At 37.7% G+C, this 24173-nt stretch overlaps 2 protein-coding genes across 2 annotated transcripts in view; one reads left to right on the top strand and one right to left on the bottom strand.

Annotated features, from left to right (window-relative positions):
- Positions 1-24173, bottom strand: part of SCAMP1 (secretory carrier membrane protein 1) — a 156826-nt gene that overhangs the window by 40693 nt on the left and 91960 nt on the right. The window lies entirely within an intron of this gene.
- Positions 9496-24173, top strand: part of LHFPL2 (LHFPL tetraspan subfamily member 2) — a 58523-nt gene continuing 43845 nt past the window's right edge. Inside the window, exon 1 of the mRNA XM_065739836.1 lies at positions 9496-9548. The gene's annotated coding sequence lies outside the window, so the exon portion shown is untranslated. The remainder of the gene's footprint in view (positions 9549-24173) is intronic.

Below are 24173 nucleotides of genomic sequence, written 5' to 3'. Positions count from 1 at the left end.
ATGACTGTCAATTTTGTCAGTGTAGTTCTCTTGTGTGTGATCAAGACTTTTAATAAGCACAGTTGTCTACTGTCTTTGAGAATTAAACTCATGAGGCAAAGTTCCATGTTCTCATAAGACTGGTAAAGCTCAAATTAGAAACCGCATGTTTGACATTTAATACTTTGGGAGTATTTTAAATGGACTTACAATGTACGTCTTGCTTTTAACAATGGGTTTTGTGATGTCATTAAGATATTAACTACATACTCGCTGAGAGGTAATTGATGCTAACATAGTTCAAAAAAAATATTTGGATCTTTGGATGAGAACAGGCTTATGTTTTTATTCCCTTGGTACTCTAGGTAATCAGACTGTATGTAATCCCTTTTATTATGTCATCAGCCTGTGATATAAAACTTTCCCTGTCTCTACTTTTGTTTGTAAGGCTGATGTAGAATCTAGGCTTATCAAGTAGTCTCCAAACTTGCAACTTAGACATTCATAGTCAGTTTATTATTTTATCTTGCTAAAAATACTCACTTCTAGTTTAAATCTCTTTTTTTTTCTTACTTTTAGTCACTCACTGTAGAAAACAATTATATTTTGGTTTTGGCACCTTCATTTTTTGGTATTATTTTTTATTTTTTTATCTGAGGTGAATGAATGCAAAATCACATCCTTTTTTCAGCTCTCCGTTCCCTTGAAACTTTTCTTGTCTGTTCCTAGTCCAGCTTGGGTTTTTTCCATGCCCCTCACTTATGGATAATAAGATGCCTTTCTGTGTTCAAGGTAGAATCTTTTAAGAATCTTCAGCAACTTAGTAGTACTGCCTACTGGGCTGGTGATAATTTAAAATATATATATTCTTATCACCTTTAGAATATTCTAAGATTATAGGGATGGACTTCACTGTATCTTGTATGAGGTAGTGAGACTAAGCTATGAACTAGCAGACTAAATTTTCTTATTCTCATGCATGAGTATAGGTAGAGATTCCTTCACATTAGAGTATATTCTTTATGTAGTGAAAATGGTAGAAACCTAGAAGAATAGCATTTTATCAGTAGGAGCTCACAATTCATCAAGAAGTCAGTTCTTGATTATACTGAGAAATATATTAAAAAATAAAATTAATAGAATTTATAGAATATTTTTGAGGAATTTAAAGAAAAATTATAACTTAGGAAATGTGAGCTCTAACAGCATTTAAATAGGATATTACGAGCTTCAGGAAAGAAAACCTTTTTTTTTTTTTTTTTCTTACGTTAACCAGTAAAGACTGACTTTCTGAAAAGATGTAGAGGAGTTTTTAAGGAGAATGGACCCAGAGAAAGCTGAAAATGGCAAAAAGTATAAAGGCAAGAGACCTCTTTGTGGTGAACAAAACCACAGTTCACATATTTCTTAGTTTCTGATTGCTTTCCACTGTATCTGGGGCTATTTATTCCATCGACAAACTGAGTATTATTTTTAACCAAGAAGTGGTTATTCATTTCTTTTTCTTTGGATAAGAATCAAAGGAGTATCTCATCATGGGCTTGTAAATTTCTGTTAGAAAAGCAGATTGGATGGAGATGGTTTAGAAGTTCGTAGGCATCTGCAGAAACAGCAGGATGTTCTCCAGTGTTAGAATACTGGGCAGATAAAACTTCAGTACAGATTTTTGTTTTCATAGCAGGACTTTTCTGAAACAGTCAAGAAAGGCACACAGTATCTTGCTCAAAGTCTCTTCTTTATTCATTTTATATTGTTTCTGAGATATAAGATGGAGAACAGCTGAAAATAAATATGATGATATTCTAAGCAGCATGGTATTAGTTTTAAGGTCTGAGTGCATGGAAGATCTATTAGTTGGGTAACATTCAGTCGAACTAGTTTCAGTAGAAGAAACTGCTTTGAGGTCAAGCCAGATGGTCTGAGTTCTAGGCTTTGTGACTTAGCAAAATCATTAAATGAATCATTGAAATGTTGCATGATTAAAAAGGAGCTTTTCACTGGTGGAAGGCTACTGAGGACTGTCATAAGTAGTACCTGTGGTTGCTTTCATTGTATACGCTGGTTTTTATGTGTATTTACTGTCAAATCTGTGAAGATGCAAAAACTGAGGGAAGCATAGAAACACGTCCGGCGCTTAAGGTAAACAATATTGTTTTCCTGGAACCATTAAGGAGATTAAACATGTTAAGAAGTCTTAAAATCTTACTGTGCCCTTAGTAAGTCTGTCCATGGTTATACGTTTGGTTGCCTTAAATGAAAAGGCAGTTGAATGTTAAAACTCTTCTGATTTTTTATTTTTATTTTTTGGAGGGGGGACGTGGGGAAGGGGGGGAGGAGGGGGGAAGGTCTGGGAATGGGGAGAGAGGAATTTAGTGCTTAAAGAGGGTTCTTATTTTCAGTTGAAATCACAAAACAGGTTCCTAACTGGATTGTGGTGCAGGAGTAATCTAAGATATAGGAATTTTATAAGGCCATTTGGAAATTTTTCTGATTGTTTTCATTGAGTTGTAGTAGTCACAACTTGCATCACTGGAACAATACTCTGAATATAACTTTGGCATGAAAAAGCGATATTGGATTGAAAACAAACCCCGCAACCATTGATTTAAAGAGTGTACATGCACGAGTGAGATAATGTTTTCCTGTTCAGACAGATCATCGTGGGATAGCCATGCCACATTCTACAACAATCTCAGGCTGTCTACAAATTAAATGAAATGGTGTGTTATTTTCTGACATTTAAACAAAACTTTGCAGTTGCTATCTGCAGGCCTTCACAAGAAGATAGCTGAGCTGTTCTGATTGCATTATTCTGTTCCACTTCTGCCAGCAGAGTATTTTATTTGTAAACTTAGCATTTTGCAGGCCACATTGTATGGTAATCTGGGAGAATAATTTGGATGCTAATAATACTCCTCAGAAGTTGTTATTTATTAAGCCAGTTGACATTTAGGAAGAAGAATAGTGTGAGCCTGCCAAGTTTTTTTTTTTTTTTTTTTTTTTATCTCTTTGCTGAAGAACTTGCTACTGGTAAGAGTATTTAATTAGTGAACAAATGTCTGGGCCCCTGAGGGCCCTGCTGTGCCTCAGCATTCCTGCTCAACCTCCCTTGGGGCCTCTCACACCTTTGCCTGGGGGCCCAGAAGCCCATGTCAGCCAGCTGGAGCAGACAGCCCATGCTAGCGCTGTGTTGCAGGTCTGCTTGTTTCTAATCTGTTAGTGGTTGGCCTTGTGCCTGCTTGTGCCTGGTGACTGCTGGACTGTCTATAGGACCCATTTCAAAGAATGGATCATTTTTGTGGCTCTCCTCTGGACACACTGCAGCAGGTCAGTGTCTTCTGTATTGTGGACACTGTACACCAGGTGAGGTCTCACCAGTGCAGAACTGCACTCCCACAGCCTTCCGGTCCTGCATTTTTTGGTGCAGCTAAGAATCTGACTGGCTTTCTGGGCTGTGAAGGCACATTACTGGCTCAGCCACAAGCTTGCCATCCACAAATGCCCCCAGGTCCTTTATGGCAGGGCTGTGCTCTACTATTTTGTCCTCCAGCTTGTATTGCTAGTGGAGGTTGCCATGACCTGGGTGTAAGACCTTGCACTGGATTTATTGAATCTCAGGAGGCTACCTGGGCCCTTTACTCAAGCCTGTCAAGGTCTCTCTGGATGGCAGTCTCATCCCTTGGGCATACTGACTAGATCTACTGCACAGCTTGATGTCATCTGCAAACTTGCTGAGGGTGCGCTTGATCCCACTGTATATGTAATTGACGAAGATATTAAAGCATCTGTCTCAGTACTGACCCTTGAGGGATGCCACAAGTTCCAGACCTCCATCTAGACACTGAGCTGTTGACCATTATTATCCTGCAGCCACTTCCTTGTCCATTGAACAGTCCACTCATCGAATCCTTATCAATTTAGAAAGAAATACGTTATGGGGCCTATATTGAAGTCCGGATAGAGGATATCAGTAGCACTTTCTTTGTCCATTGTTGCAGTTATGCCAGTGCAGAAAGCCACTAGATATGTCAGGCAGGACTTGCACTTTGTGAAGCCATGCTGGTTCTCCTCTGTCACCTCTTCTTCTTCCATGCGCCTTAGCATAATTTCCAGGAGGATCTGTTCCATGATCTTCCCTGTCACAGGGATGAGGCTGACAGGTTGGTAGTTCCTTTCTACCCTTCTTAAGAATGGGTTTGGCGTTTCCTTTTCTCTGGTCACCAGGGACTTTACTTGACTGCCATGAATTTTCAGATATCACCAAAAGTGGTTTGGTGACCATATTGGTCTATTCCCTCAGGACTCTGGGTTGCATCTTTATTGGGAACCATAGACTTATGGATGTTCAGATTCCTCAGGTGGTCTGAAATCTGATCTTTACTTAATGTGGGAAAGACATTATTTCCCCAGTCCCCACCTTCTGACACATCTACTTGAGGAGTGTGTGAAGATCAATCACCAGTGGAGGCTGAGGCAGAAAAGTTGTAGATACCTCTGTTGTTACCAGCCAGCCTGTATTGCTCACTAGAGGGATATGTCTTCTTGGACTTTCCTTTTCTGATGGATGTACCCTTAGAAGCCCTTCCTGTTCTTCTTTGCACCACTTGCAAAGTTCAGTTCCAGTTGGGCCTTGCCCTTCATGGCCCTGTTGCTGCACAGCCTAACAGCATCCCCATACTCGTTTCAGGGTTTCTGGTCCTGTTTCCGCTGTTGGTACATTTTCTTCTTGCTCTCTAGTTTGACTAGCAGGTCTCACCACAGCATATTCAATACAAACTAGGCAGCTAGTTTTAGCCTATCAGTTTACTTGCATTGGTGAGCAACAGGGCTAGCATTGGGCTGTCTATTGTCTGGCCCTGGAAGTTACCCTTGATGCATTGCAGGAGCCTCCTGGGCTGCCTCCTGCTCACCATACTACTTTTCCAACAGATGTCTGAGTGGTGGAAGACTCCCAGTAGGATGAGAGACTGTGATCACATTGCCTCCTGTATGTTTAGTAAACTGGAGAAAGAAGGCTTCATCAACAGGTTTCAGTTGACCAGGTGGCCTATAGCAGACAACTGTGGGGTGCCCTTTGTTCCCTCAGTCTCTGATTCTCACCTGGATGCTTTCAGCTTGCTCATGGCCATTCTTTACAGACAGCTCTTCTCACTTTATTCCTTTCCATATGTAGAGGTCATCACCTCCTCCCCTCCTGCCTCCTTTGTCCCTTCTGAACTGCAGGTAGCCATCAATGGCCACACTCAAGTCATGAGAATTATCTCACCAGGTTTCAGTGTTGAAAATTATGTTATGTTTTTCTAGTAGCATGGTGGCTTCTAACTCTTCTTGCTTATTTTCCAAGCTGTGTGTGTTGGTGTAGAGGCACTTTTGCTGGGAGCCAGCCTTACTGCTTTCTTGGAGGATAACTCCTTAACTCCTTTGGACTATTTCTCTTGAACTTCCCTGTTACTTTCTCCTATTGCCTCAGTGGTCCCTGTCTCATTGTCTTAAAATTTCAGGTGTGCTTCAGTGTTGTCAGAACATCTCAGGACATCAGATTGAGAGCTCTAAGTAGTACCCTGTCACTCTAACCTATCTATGCTGTCTCACACTTGCCAAGGATGGGCTTGCTATTATCACACCCTTCAAACCTAGATTAAAACCTAGTTTTTTCCAGGGATCAAGGAACATTTTTGGTGAATGGGAATAGGTTCTTGCTAGAGCTAGGGAGGTTGTTGCAGAACTTCTCACTGTGTTAGGCTGTCTTTGTGAGGGAGCTGTCAGAAATGATGAGTTTTATGGGACATGACCCAAGTGTTGTCCGTGGTGTAACTCTTAACTGCTGAGGGTGACTTGCTTTTATCCTTTACTCTCTGTCTGCGATGCAGAGATGTGATTTAGGAAGTATGTTGTAAAAATGGACTTTCTGAGTACTTTTACACAACCTTGAAAGTAAACTATTTATGTACATTTATCCTTGTGGCTAACATTTGATCTCTGAGTGTCGAATTGGATTCTTAGCTGAAGTTTCACGTTACTTATTTCAAATAAAGTTTTAGGCTTGAGTGTAATAAACACAAAAGGACAAAACTCACTTTGGTGAATAAAAAAGAATAAAAATGAATTTGTAGTGAACAAATTGTTAAATAAATGTGGTAATTTGCTGATCTCTCAGGTGCTTGTTTTAGGTAACTGGCTAAGAGGGATCATTCATTCATAGTGCAGGTCTCTTAACACTGCTATATTTATTTGGTTCAGTTTTGTGGAAATTGGTAGGATTATAAAAATGTAATATTTGGTTTAGACATTTTAATGATGTGTAAAACTAGACTGTACCACTTTCTTGGTTGAGGTGATGTGGTGGGAAAACAGAAATTAAGAGCATGTATCAGCAGTGTATTAGGAGTACATCTGGGTTCTATTAGGTGTAAACTGCAAGACAGGTGCATTTGGGTGAAGTGTTACTTGTCGCTCACAACAATTGAGGTTTTTTGTTCTCATTGAAGTAGCCTACAAGTCTTATTGCTTTTAATAGTGTGTTGCTTCAAATTTGTTTTGAATTATGCGTCTGTGGATATGTGATATCATCTTCTAGACAGAACAAATTAGGTATATTATACTGGAGAAATGCAAAATGAAAATGAAATTTTTGTGTGTGGGGAAAAAGAAGGATATTTAGTATGGGAAGAAATGTTAAAACAAACAAAAAAACCCACAACTGTTGTGTATCCTAACTTGTTAGTTTCCTTTGCTGTTTATTATTGCAACTAGTTGAGAGACTTTTTTTAACCTGCTACTAGTGTGTTGATAAAGAAAATGTTTTCTTCTTGTTTTCTTCTTGTTTTGCTAGCCTTAATGACGCCTATAAAACAGCATGTCTTTTTTATTTGAAGCTGTTCTGCATTGATAGCAAAAGACAACCCATTGAATGAATTATTTCTATTTATAGTGAAATAATTGGTCATACAAACTTTCTTGAAGAAAGTAAATATTTATTTGATTGGGATACTTGTTATTATATAATTCGTGGAAGTACTGCACAGTAGTATATCTGAAGAAAAAGCTACTTGAAAAGGATGTTTTAAGATACAGCGGATATATCTGTATTATTTTTTCCATTTTTGCTGGGGAGCCTGAGTATACCCTGTTCCTGTTGTGTGAAAAGTTGGGGTATGTGACAGAAGGATGTTACCAAAATAGCTGTGTTCTCTCAACTGTGTCCAGCTTATTTGCTTCTCAGTTTAAAACTGATTGTAAATAAAAAGCTTTGAATCAATGGCTCTGAAAAGTAAACAGTATAGACAACTGTTTCTCCATTAATTAAACTGCAGCATTTCTACTTTGCAAATCAGAAAATAGCTAAAAATTAAGAATGCCGTATTTTCTTTTGATGGAGAAAGAAAAGAATTACTGAAGTAAATTTTATGGCAGTTTTGTTGAAATCAATTCTGTCCTTGTTGTTGTTGTTGTTGTAGAAGTCTATCCAAGGTATTGTGAAGTTTATTTGAAAGAGATCCTGAGAGAAAGACCAAAGATACCCATGTGCTTTTCTTATTTGGATTTGTTTGGGTGGATTTGGGTTGAGTTTTTCTGTCTGAGATACAGGAGAAAGTGCGCTCTGCCTTTGTGGTGATAAGTGGAATGCATGTGCAGCTTCTTGCTTTGTCACAAATGCATTGGCAAAAACATCTCTTCCCTTTTTAATATAGTACTTAACTGGGGAGACCTAATTGTGGCCTTCCACTACTTGAAGGGAGTGTGTAAACAGGAGGGGGAATGACTGTCCGCATGGTTGGAAGGGGGTTGCAAGAGGGAATGGTTTTAAATGAAGACAGGAGATTTGGGTTGGATGTTAAGAGAAGTTTTTCACTCAGAGGGTTCTGATGCTCTGGAACAGGTTGCCTAGAGAGGTTGTGGATGCTCCATCCCTGGTGGCACTTGAGGCAAGACTGGATGTGGCTTTGAGCAGCATGGTCCCGTGGTTGGCAACCCTGCCTACAGAAGGGGGGTTGAAACTAGATGATCTTTGAGGTCCTTTTCAACCCAGGCCATTCTAAGATTCTGTTATACTCCTTTTTCTTGTATTTCTTTTTCTTTTTTCTTCTTGTTCTTTTTTTTTTTTTTTCTTTTTGGTGGGGGGGTTGGGAGGAGGGGGGAAGGTTTGGATGAGGGAAGCATTTATTGGGTCTTAGTGAAGAAGAGCACTGCTGTGCCTTTGACAGGTGGAAGAGGCTCCTCTGCAGCCATCTCCATGGACTGATCCGATCTTACCTTCACTTGCATTACTTAGGGAGACAGGACTCCATATGAAGAATTTTAAAAACACAGCTTAGTAATCATTGTCTGAACAATCCATTGATTTCGACTACTTAAAGCTGAATCTAAAAGAAAACAACTTGGCCTACGTTGTTCATGAAAAATTGTTTCTCTGTCTCGGTGAACACTGCAGTATTATCATGTTAACTGCCTTTGAGATGGAAGGGAAATGCTGGAATAATCACAGCTACTTAGTTTTGTGGGTTTTTTTGTTTGTTTGTTTCATTTTTTGTTTTTCTTTCGTGGTGGAATATTCAATATGCCAGGAATTCTGAGATGATTTTAAACCTTACTTGACTTTCCAGTGTTCCATGAGTGTTTTCCTCAGCTCCCAGCAGTGAGTTTTGTTAAGAGTTCTGCACAGATTTTTCCCTTGTAAAACCATCTTTTCAGAAGCAAATTACATCTCTAATGAGTTTGCTGACCTTCTTGCTGACATTTTATTCTTGTAGATAAGGGGAGATCTTAATTTAGCCTATTCAGATACACATATAAAGATGCAGAATTTGTTATTACTGTGGAAAATCCTCTAGTTCAGCATTGCTGATTCAAGCTTACCTTACCTTTGTCACCTTATTTCATTGCCTTTTTCAGTTTTTTGATACTGAGTATCAAAAACTGGATGTGGTATTTTGGATGTGTATTTCAAAAGGACTAAGTGTGGGAGAATTAGAGCTTACTAACAAGAGCTTAGCACACAGATATGCCCCACACTATTCATGACCTTCTGTGCTGCCACCTAGGGCTGCAACCTGGTGCATGTGTAGCCCAGCTCCATTTCAGCAGATGTGCTCCATGAGTATCTGTACAAGCCTGTACAAGCAGTTAGTCCACCTCTGCTATGTAGTTTAGGTTTTTATTCCACTGCATATAAAAACAATCTAAAATTTATTTTCAAATCTTGGCATACATTTATGGTAAAGTAGAGGAAGAGGTAGAGGAAGAGGAAAAGATGCAATGCTGAGCATGGTCAGTGGTTTATGTGTTACTTCTTCACATGTACTTATTTTCCTTAGTTCCCTGGTGGTTTGGAGCGATGACCAGAATGCAACATTTCTGGCAAAGCAGAAGTGTCATGGTACTGAAATGTTACCAATGTTCTTTTAGTCTCTTGTGAGCGGAGTTGTGCCATTCCAACCACTAGAAACTAATAATAAATATTGTTTTAATGTTTTTGGCTCTGTACCTTTCTTACATTTTGCATCAATTATTTTCCTAGGTACTGCCAAGCTACTGAAGTGGTTAACCAAGGCTAAGAACGTAGGACACTGGTGAGTAAATGAAATTTATATGATCTTATCTGGTATTTCCAAATGATGTTTGACTCTGAAGACTGACTACTGTATGAGGGCTGTAGTATTTGATTTTAATTTTTTTAAGCAGTGATTTTAAGAAAGTGAGTTAAAGTGAGTAGTATCGATGACTGCTTTTGGTAGGTGAAACCTGCTCCCTACCACCAACTTGAGTTAAAAAGTAATGAACATGAATTGTTCAAACTACTTAAAGTAGTTTAACCTATGGTTGTTAAAGCAGTAGCAAACACTATGACCTGGTGCATTAAATGAGTGATGCCTGAATACAGATTTCTCAAAAGGATGATAGTGCATGCATTAAGCTATATTAGATTTAATTTTACAGTACAGGGAAGCATAAAAGTGAGTCAGTAAATTACCGCAGTATGATTTCTTTCTTTGTTTAAACGCCCAGCCTTATATCTGTGTTTCTTAATTCCCCCTCTGAAAATTCTAGTGCCTTTTGTAAAGGGAGGTATGTTGATTCTTTGCACACTGTGTGCCACGTATGTACATATGGTGACTCAGGAGAAGAATGTAGTGAATTACAGTTTTCAGGTACTTTTTCAAGTGAATTTTCTTTATTAATGTGCTTGTAAACATATTGTCTGCACTTCTCTGGCTGTAGAGGTAGGTTGGCAAAGAGGGCCTTATAAGTGCAGTGATAAACACATCAACTGTCAATCTTCAATAATAAAAAATGATCTTTCAACTGTGCTTTCTTGCTAAGAGATTTGGAATGATGTAATCTTCCCACTCCTCTGATTTCCATAGCTGAAACATGATACATTTAATACTTTGTATTTATGGGATCTTGTTTGATTCCAGTGCTGTTGGTAGCAAATGTGAGTTTTTAGCAGCCTTAGATTTGTTTGTGCCTGCTGCTTACTGGTGTCCAAGAGCAGAGAAAATGCAATACATTGAGATACTTGTACTTTGTCTTCCTTTTTGTCTTTACGACCTCTGAGAGTTATGTTTGAATAGTTTTTTTTATCTATTTATTTATTTATGGAAATGCTGTTTCTATCAAACTTTGAAGTAATTTATCAGTTCAGAACATCATTCATGCAAGTTTTGCTATTACTTTTCTAATTTTGTCTGTATTTAACCAAAAGGAGCAAGTAAGTAAAATTTAGTTGACTTCGTCAGTTTATTTGGGATACTTTCCTTTTGCCTACTGTCATACTACCTTGCCCTAACCTTCCAACTCTTTGAACTGAAGAGCTGTATTCATGGTGTCACTGGTGCACACATGGAAAGGATAGTTCCTGTGCACTTCACATCTGCTTTATCCCTTCTCAGTCGGAATGAAATATTTTTTTTCCTACATATGGAAGTTTTTGCATGGGCATACAAGAGTCCTCAAAAATAAGTGGTACACTTCCTGATATTTACATTAGTTCATTTAGTACATCAAGATAAATGTTACAGCTCCTTGCCCACTTAATTGAATACATTTTATCCAGATTTTTTATTGTTTCTTTTTGTCCTAGAAGACCTAAATATACTAAATATACCTATTTAGTATGAATGTACCTATTCATACTGAAAACCACTTTTTATCCCTTGTTCTTGCTTGTACACGTACTCATTAGAAGCCACAATAAACTTCAGGTTCATGAAGAACTAATCAAAAAGAAATTAGAACTACACTTACTCTCATCAACCATTGTCATCCTCACTGAGATACCTACTTGTAAATGGATTTGTCTTTGTCTGTGCAACGTATTTATTCATATTCTGCATAAATTAGGTGGTGCCCAACAGGTGCAACTCCAGTACTGCGTGATTACACAAAACACTGAAACTACTGGGAAGTTCCTTTACAACTAGACAGGGGAGAATTCTGTGATGTGCTCCTTCATGCATGGGCTCTGATAACACCATACACGCAGTGTTCAAAAGTTCCTTGTCCCAGATACTCTGAAAATAAAAAATATCCTTCTGTCAAGCTCAGCATGTCTGCAGTTTAAGGGAAACGGAAGGAAAATGCACACAGGGCTTTCAGAAGTAACTCTAAAACTTACTTGTGACTGGTGCAGCTTTTTGACTTAATGTGTAATGAAAAGTAATCTTGTAAACAACATTAGTGGCTCATGTGAAGTAATTTCTGATTTTTTTACTCACATTTAATTACATGACTTCAAACTGAAATGGTTTCCTCCTCTGCAGAGTGCTGATACTTGTTACTTTATGATTTATATCACAGCATTTTGGTGGGGTGCTCTGATATGAGACACCCCTTCACCAGAGAATCAGAGGATATGCTTAAAGGACATTAGAATATGTTTTAAATACTGTTGGTTTAGAAACTAAGGGGAGATGTTTAGGCATTTTCTTGAACGAGGAAACAGCTGAAGCAACAACTTTTGTTAGACAGGAATCTTGCTCATGTTATGGATCAGTGAGATATCATACCAGACATTCAAAGCAGTTGCTGGGTTTGGAAGCTGTACTGTGGGGAAGAAGACTGTGTACTCTGTGGCACTGAGGATGACCTCAGTATGTTGTAGGCAGTTTGTTCAGCTTTATGTAATAGAGAATATAGGTATTCAATTCCTTAAATCTGATGCTCTTTAAGAAGCTCTGTATTAAGAACAAAGGCACTTATTAATTTAGAATTATTTATTGTGTACCTTTACAGATGAGTGGGACTTATTTTATAGCAGTGTTCTTTGAACCATTAACACAGGAGGCTTATGGTGCTTAGCAACATAACAAAAACACCAGTGTATGCATTAAGAACTTGAAGCTATCTTAAACAAAGACCTGTAAAACAGTCAGACTGGAAATCTTTATAGAAGCTTATGCACGCAGTTATTAAGCTTGTGCAGATCTAATGTGCAAAAAGAAAACTAATTACTTTCATAACTAAATACATGCATAATGTGGATTATTTTTATGTGCTCTACTAAGCAGAGTAAAGGCCTCAATTTCTAGATATTTCTTATGGGCTTCTTATAAATTGTCTGGGGAACATCTGAAAATAAATGAACACATTTTCATGAAAAAATTCACTCCAGTCACCATAACGGAATTAATAAAATTGTAACTGAAAACTATATTATCTTATATGTAAAAATTATTGTGAAGATGACATATTTTGACCAGCCAGTGTGGTTCCTCACCAAGCAGTATTACTTACTTGACTCTCCTCCACAGTTGGCTTTGTAGGATGAGGCTTTTTTCTGGTCTTGGAAACAACTGGGAGAAACCAGGATGAAGGTGTGCAAGTGGAATGCCCTTCTGAAGGTCATTCCTTGGGTGCTGATAGTCCTCAAAGAAAAGAAAGCCATGGTTTGTACATAGTGTTCCAGCTGTCATCTCACATATGCTTTGACATTCATCTGCTTCATGACAGTATTTTTACGACTTTAGGAATTGTATTTTAGGTCTTTGATGATGCCTTGTCATATTTTAAGCCTGAAAGAGAAATGTTTTTAAAAGCTTTGATGTAATTGAAAGGTCGTGTACCTAGGTAGCTCACTGTCGAATACAGATGGGGACAGGGAATTGATTTTGGGAGGTTTTAAAGTTTTGTATGCATGTTGATACGCTTCTGTATTAGTACATCAAAAAAGAGAAACAGTTTTTTTTTAATTATTATTATTTTCTCTCTAGAAGCCAAAAGTGGAGCTGTAGCCAGCCTTGCTGAATTTACTTTTGTTTTGTTAAGAGCCAGAGTAAATAGGAAGTTACACATTTGTAATGCTTTTCCTATATGAGTAACATCTTCTCTGTGAGTATGGTTTGCCTGGCTTTTTTCCTTTTCCATACCATTTTTCTTTGCATTTTGCTTTGCTTCTTCTTGTGAGAACTTGAAGGTTAATTAAAATACAAACCTAGAACAGTGATACGCCTTCAGTGATAGAAGCAGAAATAGAGAAGGACACTTTGTCCATTTATTTCCTTGTGCCTGTCATCAGAAGGAAGAGGGGATGAGTTTCTAAATCAGGAAATATGATGGTTTATAGTTCTTTTTTTTGGGAGGGCACTGGGATTACTTGTGGATGCTGAAAAGGAGGCTGATCTGACAATTTACTTTTGGAGCAACAAATAAAATGGCAATTTTAATATTGTCATTTTTAGAACTTAAAGTGCTTCTTGATACAGAGATACCATGAAGCACGAAGTGAGTAAACAGCAATTGCAGCTGCAGGAAGGAGTGTGGCACAGTGGATAGAGATGCCTCTCATGACTCTTAGATTCTATTTCCACCTGCTAAGTGATGTTAGGGAAGTCAATTGTTTCTCACACTTCTTGTCTGTTTAGGCTGTAAGGCCCTTGTTCTACATGCTGCAGCTCAGTGTGCTTCACATTGCTTTAGTGTCTGTGGATTTCTTCAGTTGCTACTGCAGTACTTGTAGAGTTTCCCTTGTGCTGTGATATTGAGTCTCAGGGACTTGCTATGAGATGTGGAATCCTGAAGACAGCTGGGTATTAATTCTGCAAGAGTTAAGATAGTAATACCCTTCAGAGCATGGTTTAACATTGTGTCTGGTCTTACACTGCAAGAAGAGCAGTACTACTTAAATCTGTTCCTTCCCCACTCTCGTGTCAGTCTTCGTGTCAACCTCTAGCTCCAAGGTGAGTTTAAGGTAAGAACCAAATGCAGGAAAAAAAAAAAGCAGGAAAATGACATCAGACAACTGTGCTGGGCTGATTTGTCCAGTGGCTGTGAAATTGCTAGATGTAGCACAAGGGACAAACGGGGAATTAACAGCTGGAGGTAGGCAGGGAGAGGGGTTATCTTTCTTTCAGCAGCAAGTAATAAATACAGTAGGTGAAGACATAGATGAAAATGTATACTTGTTAAGAGCTGCATTTTATAATTAGATTTTGGATGGTCCAGCCAATGGCTTGCAAAGGACATGATACTCCAACTTACCTTCTCCTGGATTTAGTTGCTATGTTACATAGTCTTCACTGGAAGTACTTTTTTCCTAATACTGTTTTTTAATTGGCTTATCTGAAATAGCAGTCGTCTTTATGATCCACACTGCATTTTCAAGTTTTCTTTCTGATCCCTAAATATAGTTTCTATTTTACTTAATTTTCATTTAAATTGAAATCCACTTAATCTTGCAAATTAAGCTGACAGAAGATGCTCTTGATGTGATGTATTCCACAGACGTAGTGTTCATGATTTCCCCTTTAAACTCTGTCAAGCAACTTCATTCTTCCTTGAAAATGACTTCTGTAATTGAAGTTGACTCTTTGAAGGACATTTTTCACCCACTGCCCTTTCTCTTAAAAAATGTGTGCACCAGATTAGATTGGTTTCTTTGATCTTATTTTCTTTGTGAACCCTGTGTAATAAGATACTGTGTTGAAGGACCTTTCTTTTCTGCCTGCTTAAAGTAACTGTGAAATAAACAGAGATGAGGGGAAAGGAGGAAGAGACATCTTCAGATGACTTTGGAAGCTGTAGCATTTAACTCCAATCAAAGAGCTTTTACCCACACATGGCGACAAGAATACGAATATATCCTGACAATTGCATTTGCAGCTGAGGTCACTGAGTGAATTCAGCAAAGGCAGAAGAGCAGGTCAGCAGCTGGAAAGGCAAGCACAGCTCTGAGTGCACTGCAGCCCAGCAGAGACTCGGCTCCCAAAAATGGCTGGACTGGCCAACGATGTTTCTGTGAATTTCACATCTGTTATTTCTTACTGCCCGCTTTTCTGGCAACAGCCTATCTTCATTTTTTCCGTTACAGGCAGCTGCTGGAACTAAAAAGATCTTTAGCTCATTTTCAGATGTGGTAGGTTGTCTGTTTTTTTTACCTTTCTGTTCACCCTCTTCTTTCTGTGGCATAGTACAATACACTGACTTATTTCAAAAGCATATGACCTGTGTGTTGCACTTTAAAGATGTGTGGGAATATAAGCAAATGTGATATGTGCTTATCATTTCTGAGGAGCAAGGCCATCATAAATTCTGGAAAAAGTTACTTATAAGACTAAACTGACAGGGAAATAATTAGAAGAAATCTATGTAACTTGAGTAAGACCAATTGTGAGGAATCACAGTTATTTTAAGCAAATTGTGTTTTCTGCACCGGTTGTGATTTGGTTTACCTTGTGTAGCAAGCAGAGCAATGCAGTTTGCACCAGTGGAGCTAAGTACTTTATGACCAAGGAGAACCAAACTTGAAAGAATAGATTCCTCTTTCATTTCTTGACTCTGATTTACCTCTTTTCTCTGTCCCACACAGGACTTGTTTTCTCATGTCTTTGTGGTCTCTCTAGCTTTTTGGAGTTGTTAGATTAGTTTCCAAGGCTGTTGAAAGGAGGGAACTGTTAGGGATTTTAAGCGCATTTGCTAGTAACCTGTTGGCTGCTCAAACTCATGTGGTCCAGATGCACTGGGGAAATGAAACACAGAAAAACTGAGTGAGTCTTTTTCCAATAATTTATGCACTTAAGTTGTGGAAATCCAGTGAGAGCTGTGAACTGAGAGTGGCTTGGGCTGGCAGTTGAGCAGACGTTAGTAGCTGACCTTTTTACAAGTATCAAGCATTACAAGCTGTCCATCAAAATGCACTCTATATTGATTTCAAAATAGTTTGAGATCAATAGAGATGTGACCTATTGAAGGACATCTACTGATATGCCGTGATCATGTTGTTGCAGAGCTTCTTTCATCCCAGAAGATGCAGCACCCTGCAGGAAAATGTAGGAGTTGAAAGTGTAAGCAATGGTGGAGAAATATGATTGACTTTCAGTGAGATAGAATAAATGGCAGGAACAGATGGAAAGAGGAAAGACCAAATGTGAATGTTGTGGTACATGTACCTCTTGAAATACTTGAAGGAGGTCTTTAAAAATTGTTAACTTATTATTCTACAATATTAGACTGTTATTCTAGTGGAATATTTTGAACATAATAAGTGGTCTTGATTTGAATATTACTGTAATCAAATTCTGCAGTAGGCTAAAGTAGTTTTTTGGGTTTTTTTTTTGCACTTTTCATATAACTTTTATTCTTTTTTATGCAAAAGTGTAATAGTTTGTCTACTCCATAGAAAGGTGCAATTGTTTTCATCTGGATCACTTTTAAGACCACATCTTAGACAAATAATACAGGAAGGTAAATATCTTCATAAGGAATCTTTTGGATGTAAAATTTAATGTGGTAGAAAATGAAAAACTTTATATATAGTCTCTAAAGATTTCAAGATTTCATTAAATGAGGAAAAAATCATTCCCTCTTTTTTTTTTTTTTTTGTGCGTGTGTGTGTGTTTGTGTGTGTGTGTGTCTTTGTGTATTGGAAAAGTTGAGGCAGAGAATAGCAAAAGGAAATTAGATACTAGGTTGAAAAAACCCATTGAAATCCAACTGGTTTCTCAGATTGTGTTGAGCATATTTTTCCTTGTCAATTGGATACATTTCATATCCCTAAAATTGTCAAATCCATTAGAGAGTATGATAAAGCACTCTTTTGTGCACATATGATGAGACAGCATTGTATTTAAAACAATTATGGTATTTTCTAGGTCTTTCTCCCTGTCAATATCACCAATGCGTCCTCTGATGGTTGATTATCAAAGTGTTTTTGTTTGTTACTGAATTTTGATGGATGAGCATTTTCCTGGCAGCAAGAGGGACTCTACAGGTACTGCTAGCTTAACAATGCTTTTGAAATACAAGGAGGATACTGCTTATCTATAGATGAGATTTTCTAAGTGAGTCAAAAGAGATCTTACCATATGCTATGACCCTTATTTGAGAAATCCTCACCCCATTTGTTTTTGTTTCTTTTAATCACCAGTCTCTCTGCACACTCCCTTCTAATTAGAGGAAATGTGTCCAGAGGAGCAGTGTGCCTTAATTTGTGTTGCACCCTAGCAAATGATTTAAAGAAAAACAACTTCTCTTTTAGGATGAAAGTTAACTAACAAAACTTATTTTTATCACGTTTTTCTTGGATCTGTAATTAATTGTGAAATCTAATTTGTGATAAACATCAGTTCCCTAATACTGGCCTTGTATGTTAAAGTACAGGAAGGTCTACAGAGAGGAAGAATTACAGCAAAGAAATGACACAAAACTACATGAAACATCAGTATTAAGCTTTTTGCATTAAGAAAGGTTTGTTTTTATATTCCCAAACGGTTTTCTTCATTATGTAGTCAGGTTTGGACTGTGTACACCTTTAACAACTATTTCAGTCTTTTTCTGTATGGATTGATGTATCAGTTTATCTTGTCACAATTCTCATGTAATGTTAATGTCTTAAAATTTGATGCAATGTGTAACAGGGATGCAGATCTACAGTGGAGAAATTTTCGAGTTAGGTGGAATCTAAAAATACTATGTCAGTCCAGTACTAACAGCCATGGCAATAAAATGGGTGAAGTTTACTGTATAGGTAATTATAGTGCTCTGTAGAATACTATCCTATGCACTCAAGATATCTGGTTTATTATAGTACTAATTCAGTATCTAGGGCTGATTAAATAGATCATTTTAAACGTAAAAGAAGGCAAGCCCTCTATCAATGTTATGTTTTCTTATTCTCTGACTTTTCTGTCATGTCTGGGCTTAATGACAGTACTGTAGAAATGAAACATCAAAATATAGGTATGGGTGCATGCGCATATGTCCTGTGTATTCATCTCAGCTATAGTACTAGCTGCTGAAACACTGAGGTACTGGGCTAGATAATGGAAGTACTATAAAAGACTTGCAAAACTTCATTAAAAGCAATGTGGTCATGGTGTAAGAAATGGTTTGTTCTCTTCACATATCTTTAATTTTATAGTATGACATCTGGTAAGCCCTTTGTCTTAGTTTTCCATCTGCAGTAATGGTTACACCATCACAACTTGAATATAATGATCTCTTCCCTGCTCTCCCATCGCAGCAGCCTTATACCCATTCTTTAAGTCCACTCTGGGTAGACACACACTGGTTTATCCATCCTTTCTTGAATCTTAACAGTCAAAAACACATCCTCCTTTTAAAACTGCTTGTATCTCAAGCTCCAGTGATGCTTTTTTTCAAGGTGCAATCTAGCCTGTTTCCTCTACTGCGCTGCTAAACTTCTGCCATCAGCTTTTCCTTGGGCTTGCCAACTCTGTAGACTGCTAAGTAGGTAGGACATTTCTTGTTTTCAATATTCTGTATGCAGACATCCTCTGTGGGATAAAGTGTCCCTTCCTCTTGTAGCCCAGCTCCTTATAGCAAAGCTCAAAGCCACCACCTTGTCTTGTAAGTCCTTGGGAGAAGCTCAGCCCAGCTTGCTGTGCATATCCAGCTTGATTCTGTTGGTTGAGAGAATACAACCCCTGTCATTCCTATGAATGCAGCAAGAGGGGCTGCATGTGCTCCTCCTCCTTTTTCCTGTTCCTACCTGCAGGTCATTTACGTGGCTACTAGAAGAGATGTGCTACAGTAAGGAAAAAATTTACAAAGAAAATAAATGCAGAATGATTTCAGATATATAGGTCTTCTTCGATCTTACCCTTGGAAAGGGAAGAGTTTCTGCATTCAGTTGAAAGTAGCAAAGTCCCAACTCTTAGAAACATTCCTGTGGAATTTTGCAAAGGTTGGAGGGAATTAGAGGAGCAGATGAAGATGAGTAGCAAACAACAGAACAAAACAAAATCTACTAGATGGGGAGTTCTTAAAGAAACAAAGGTTGAAGGGTTCTAATTCCGTGACTCTCACAAGGTAAATAACATTTGTTTTTCCTCCTACCTCTTATCTGCTAGGATGTGAGCTAATAAAGTCTGGGGTATCCAGATATGGGGTATGTAAGCTGTTAGGCTATCACAGGAGCTTCCAAGGAGCTTCCAGAGGTTGTGGTGGCACCTCAGTACAATGTTATCCCTAGGTCCTTCAGTAGAAAGCACAGAAGACACAGAGCAAAGTACTTTGCAGACTTTCATTAAGCTGTTGTTCTAAGAGTAGACTGGGAAAGGAAGAGAAATCAAGTGATGAATCTGGCACGCTTGAAAATGTCTGTGTTTGCTTGCTTTCTCAGTCTGTAAAATGTTCAGGCTTAGAGACCAACAGAACTTATGATGAAGTGTTTGTTTCTTTATACTGGATGCTGATGATACAGAGAAGATATTTAATCTCCTACTCAGCAAAATGTGTATATCATAAGAGTATGATAATTCCTTCTGAAACTGAGTTATCTGTCAATGTGCAGAGACATGTATGTAAGTGTTTGTGGAACTGAGACTGGTGAACTGAGGCTGGGCATCATGGTGTTTGGTTTCACTTTTTCTTTTGGAAAAAAAACCACAACACTTTATTTCTCATTTAAACTCACTGAAATAGTGTGTGAGTTAGGAGTGGAATTTACTCAACCATTGCAATACTTCCCAATTTGTAAAATATTTTGAATCTAAACACAGACTTTGATTCCAGGTCTTTTGTTTCCTTGTTAATGCATGCCAACTGAAAACTGCAGCTTTCATAATGTATCATAGACAATTCTATTTTTGTGTGAATGATTCACCCCGTATTTGTCATGTTTGCAGTCCTTGTACTTTATTCCAGGATTATTAATTTTATTGACTAGAGAAATTCTGAGGCTTTTACCTCCTGCCTATGATCACTGTTGTGACAGAGCAGCTGATGAGTGCTTTGAGCTCAGCTCAGTTGCTGAGGCCATCAGCTTCATTTAGGGTTCATTCTCACAGATTAACAGCAGGACTTCAGTGAGTGACCCTGAGTGGGATGCAGTCCATTTGTTCAGCTATCAGCCCAGCTGCAGGTATATAAAATCCCCTTTCTGTATTGCTTCCTGCAAGAGCAGGTTTAATTGTTACAGGCTTATTGGAATCAATTAGATTAACCGATGCTAAGGGGAGCCAGTTTCAGGTCTTGGTGTGAAGCAGTAATTGGAGTGGACTTGTGTGTTAGAACTTGTTGACATTTAAGTGGTGGGTGTTTGGCTCTGACAGTGTGGGTACCATGGAATTACATCAGTCTTTTCCTCTGTTTGCTGGGCAAGATGGAGATGTTTGCAGGAATACCAGCCAGAGCACAATATATTATTTTTTTAGCAAATGACAATATACTCTAGGAGCTCATAGTTGGTTGTATGTTTTCCTTACTGCATTGAGCTCTATGAAGTTCTTTAATTCATGCTTGTTTGAATCTACTTTGTAGAGAGAGCTTGCTTTGGGGACTTCTGTTATCCCTTGTTAAATGAAAAATTAGATAAAATGTGGTACATCATCAGAATATGATGTTAGAGAGCTCCTTTAATTCGTCTGCTGCATTTACTGCTGAACTAGAATTTCTTCCTGCTGGATGCAACTTGAGAATAATTTTTCACACTTTCAATGCTGGAAATGAGGACAGGCAAGGTATTTTTTCCCTCTTAATGAATTTCAGTGATGATTGCAAGAACTGTGGTGATGGCTTCAGACAGTGATTAGAATGTACCCAATTTTATGTTAACAGTGAAAAGCAGTTCTGTTTGCAATTGTATGTTTTTGAAGAGCAACTAGAGTTTTTGAGGATATTCAGAGGTGCAAAATTTTAAAACGTATGTTTCTATTGAAACCACATGAACGCTTCACCTGCCTACTTTTAATTTAGGTCATGTTGATTCTTAGTGCTTCTTAAGTAGCAATTGAACGTGCTTGAAACCACACACAGAATAGCAATAACAGTAAAGGAACGGTCAGAGTTGTTTTCTTACTGTTTATGTATGTTAAATTTATTTGTTAACTATTTTAGGTAGATAGAGCATTACTTTACCACTGAATACTACTTCTAACAAAATTAGGAGATTTTTTTTTCATAATTTCATGACCAAAACCACTTATATGTAAACAGTAAGAGTAAGAATGGTGAGAAAGAAGGATGAAAATTAGAAGAATGGAAGGAAGAAGATTTCAGGGGCAGAAAAGACATGAGTGGTCCATTGTTGATTATTATTTCTAAAAGTCATTGAGTGACAAAGAGGAAAAAAGCAGAAAAATAAACTTCATCTGTGTTTTTTAAGAGTTTGGCTTACACAGACGTACTTCTGTGTGGAATGTCATAGTGTTGCTGTCGTAAACTTTCCAACAGATAAACCTTTGTTATTTATCTAAAAGATGTACATGAGAATTGTCTCATTAGTTAAAAGTACACAACAAAGACGATGTGTTGGAAGTCAGACATGTGGGTATTAGCTCATAGTCACTATGAAGTTACCATTAGCAGAGGAGAAGCACTTTTGTAATGAACTCTTGCTTTTGAGCAACAGCATTTGATGCACAGTAATCAGACATTTTACCACAGGTGTCCCTGCGTGCTTCATGTATGTGAAGAGACAGATTCCTTTGCTTCTTGTGGCTGTAATGAAACAGTAAGATGTAATTGTGTGCACAACTCCTGAGGTTCCTTAATGCATGACTCAATCAAAACACAAAATATGATTCATGATGAAATCACAAGAGCTAGAAATAATTCAAGTTCCCTTAGTTTTGATTGATATCGGCTGTAGTTGCACATTTTGTTAACAGGATCCAGGATCGTGCTTGTAGATTCACCTAGCAGCATATTTTTGTGGTATGATCCATGCTGATGAAAAGGAGAGTGATACCAATAGGAACTGCACTGTGGCATTTGGATAATGGAACTTTGTTTTTTATGCCAGGTGCTGAAAGTGTAAATATTGATTTAAGTAATAATATCTCATCCTTCACTAAGGGACAATATTCGTTTGATTTCATATTGATTAAAAAGAAGATAGTTAATATTGTGGCTCAGATCTTTACAGTTTAATTCACTGGAAGCTAGTGTATTGTAAAATGCCACGTATTTAATAAAAGGTTCACCTTCCAAAATTATTCAATTAAACTGAGCTTTCAGCATTCTTATGAGAGATAAATGAGAGTCTGACACTCCTAGATGAAGAGAAAATGAATGATTTTCCACTTGAGAGTAATATGTAGATTCATTACATATGCTATCTGTTTGTGCGTGTTTGTCCAGTTTCCCAGTTGGCAAAGAGTGCAGTGATGTACTGTCTATTGTAACAGTCCAGCAATTTACAGTGTGCCCAAATCAACTAGAATTAAATGAAGTTATGTATTTTGTCAGATTTTCCAACAAGGGTGGCCTAATCCATCCAGGTTTAGACATCTTCTAAAAGTTGGCTATGTTCAAATTTGGAATATTCAGCACAACTGAAGGAGTTGTTACATGATCCACCTGGATTTAATGCTTCAAGTGAGAAACAGCTGCAGCTTTTTCAAGAGCTTTTCCCATGATGTTTGTGTGCACACAATTAAGTTAGAAGGAAGGAGGAATACATCAGCAGTAAAACTGGAACGCCTCTTATCCAGAGTCCACTGAAGGCAGATGAAAAACTTATTTCAGTGAGCAGTGACTGTACCTTAAAAATGACATCTGCATTGAAACAAACCTCATTCTAAAACTTCAGAGAATTTGGTATGTTATTTGAAGAAGCATGCAAAAAGGTTCTTACTACAACATTATGAGTTAGTTTTCTTTGTTTTTCACCTCTAGAGTGTACAGATCACAGGGCATGGAAAGAAATACAGCAACCTTTAGCCTCATCTTTTAGAAGCGCTTGAAGAAGAGAGCAAAGATAGAAAACAGCAGATAAAAACTGGATGCCTTCTTATGGCCCTAATTATGTTTGGAACATAAATGATACTTTTTTAGTTTGGATCATGTCTATCTAGATGAAAGAAATTGTTGAATTGCTGCTTTTTCTCCTGCTTTTTAGTTTTAAGAAGTTTTGGGTTGTTTACAGCTTATGACTTCATTTGTTTAAATTATATGATTTGAGGAGGAAGTAAAAGAGCTTATCAGACTCAAGTCTGTTTCTAAATGTCATAATGTCTCATGTCTCTATGGTATAGTCTAGGAAAAGGTCTGTTGAGTAAAACTTTTATCATTCAATGTAAATTTATGACAGTAGGCTTGGGTTGGTTTTTGTTTTGCTTTTTTCCATGGAAAAGTTATTTAAACAGTGATGGAACAGAGCTGGTTTATGTTTGCTTAAGTATGATGAAGTATATACTCTAGTAGAGCTTATTATTTTTAATTAAATGGATGCACAAGTCTTTGTGATCTTATTATTGTTATTATTTTGATCATCTTCTGATAAAGGTCTAGACAAAGTTTTCCAGCTACTGAAGCATTTTGCTGACTTGCATATGATGCCCTACTGTTGCACAATAATGGTTGATAGCAGCTATGCTGATTAAACTTGCTGCCTTATAATTTTAGCAAAATAAGATGCAGTCCCAAGTCATCATTATTTTAATTCACAAATTTTAGTATTAATGTTACATAATATTTCTATTATTTATCGCAGACAGAATTGCTCACTTGGTCCTTTTAAAGGGTGAACTGAACTGTACACCATTGTTCCAAGAAGGAATTGAGTTTGTGAAACCTGACAGTTCCTGGTAGCTAACTTCTCTTTTCTAAAGCAGAAAAGACTAAGAGAAAAGTGTGGTTTTGAAGGACAAAGAAAATAGAAAAATAACCTGTGATTCTAAATCACATGGACTTTCTAAGAGCCTATGTGCAGTGTTCTGAGTTGTACTAAATCGAAGGCCTTCCTGCAGAGGTATTCAGAGAGAAGTTTACACTGTTGTTTAACTTCTGTTTTT

This window comes from Cyrtonyx montezumae, unplaced genomic scaffold, assembly GCF_038088225.1.
Source record: "Cyrtonyx montezumae isolate F1298 unplaced genomic scaffold, pur_monq_1.0 scaffold_25, whole genome shotgun sequence".
NCBI classification, from domain to species: Eukaryota; Metazoa; Chordata; class Aves; order Galliformes; family Odontophoridae; genus Cyrtonyx; species Cyrtonyx montezumae.
The sequence above is the reverse complement of the archived record's forward strand: the minus strand, read 5'-3'. Positions and strand labels throughout refer to the sequence as shown.